We start from the raw sequence: 1212 nt of genomic DNA, 5'->3' as shown, positions 1-1212 counted from the left end.
TTTTTTTTTGCTCCTTGAATGCCTTCAGGGCACTTTTGCATGGCTGGAGTGTTGTGGGGATCGAACTACAGCAACCTGAGGCTGCCAGCATTGTGGAAGCAGCCACTTAAAGAACAGAGCTAGGGCCAGGCCCCCTACAATTTTTAAATACAGTAACAAAAGCATGATACATTTAAAAAGTTGAGGCCTGGGGAGATGGCTCAGTAGAATAAGCGCTTCCCTGGCAAGTGCAAGGGCCTGAGTTCAATCCCTGGTTCCGCAAAAAAAATAAAAAATAAAATAAAAAAATTAAAAAAATAAAAAGTGATAATTGGATTTCATCAAAATAAAGAACTTCTTATGGCCTGCCAGATAACTCAGTGGACTAAAGCGCCTGCTTAGGCAGAGCACAGCAGCCAGGTTTAGACCGTCGGAGTAGTGTATCGGCCCTGCCCCTGGGGTGCGCTGAGATGGTGATTGAGACTGGGCATAGTGGTGTACGCCTGTAATTCCAGCACTTGGGTGGCTGAAAAACAGGAGGATCACTATGAATCTGATCTATGTAGTGAGACCCTGTACTAAATTTAAAAAAAAAGGACCTTCAGATGCTGTTAAAAAATAAAAAGACTGGGATGGGAGAAATATTTGCAATTCATACATCTGATAATACACATTCAGAATAGGTAAAGTAACTGGGTGTGGTGGTACACATCTATAATCCCAGCACTTGGGAGGCTGAGGCAGGAGGATCACTGTGAGTTCAAGGCCAGCATGAATTCTAGGCTACACAGTGAAATCTTGTTTCAAAAAAAGTAAAACAAAAATTTTATAAACAAGTGAGTGGAGCAGTTCCCTTACCGAAGAAGGCCCATGGGTGCCAAATTAGCCCATGAGAAGATGGCAGGACTTCTTTAGTCACTGGGAACAGGTAGAGCAGAGGCACAGAGAGATGCTACCTCACACCGGGCAGAAAAGCCATGATTGAAGCCTACCAGGACGTGTCGGTGAGGCAGTGGAATGACTGGAGTTCTTGTGCTCTCGTGGTGGGAAAGTGACACAACTGGCATAGAATGATACGGGGCCTCCAAATGAGGCAAGGGAAATACTGTAACATCCAACCTGTTAGATGTCAAAAACACCCAGTTCGTGTTCCCCCAAATCAAAGAATGAACATTAAGGAACAATAGAGGTTAAGTGCAGGAAATATTTATTTATTTATTTATTTATTTATTT

This window comes from Octodon degus, unplaced genomic scaffold (genome assembly GCF_000260255.1).
Source record: "Octodon degus isolate 3935 unplaced genomic scaffold, OctDeg1.0 scaffold00156, whole genome shotgun sequence".
In the NCBI taxonomy this organism is placed as follows: domain Eukaryota; kingdom Metazoa; phylum Chordata; class Mammalia; order Rodentia; family Octodontidae; genus Octodon; species Octodon degus.
The sequence above is the reverse complement of the archived record's forward strand: the minus strand, read 5'-3'. Positions refer to the sequence as shown.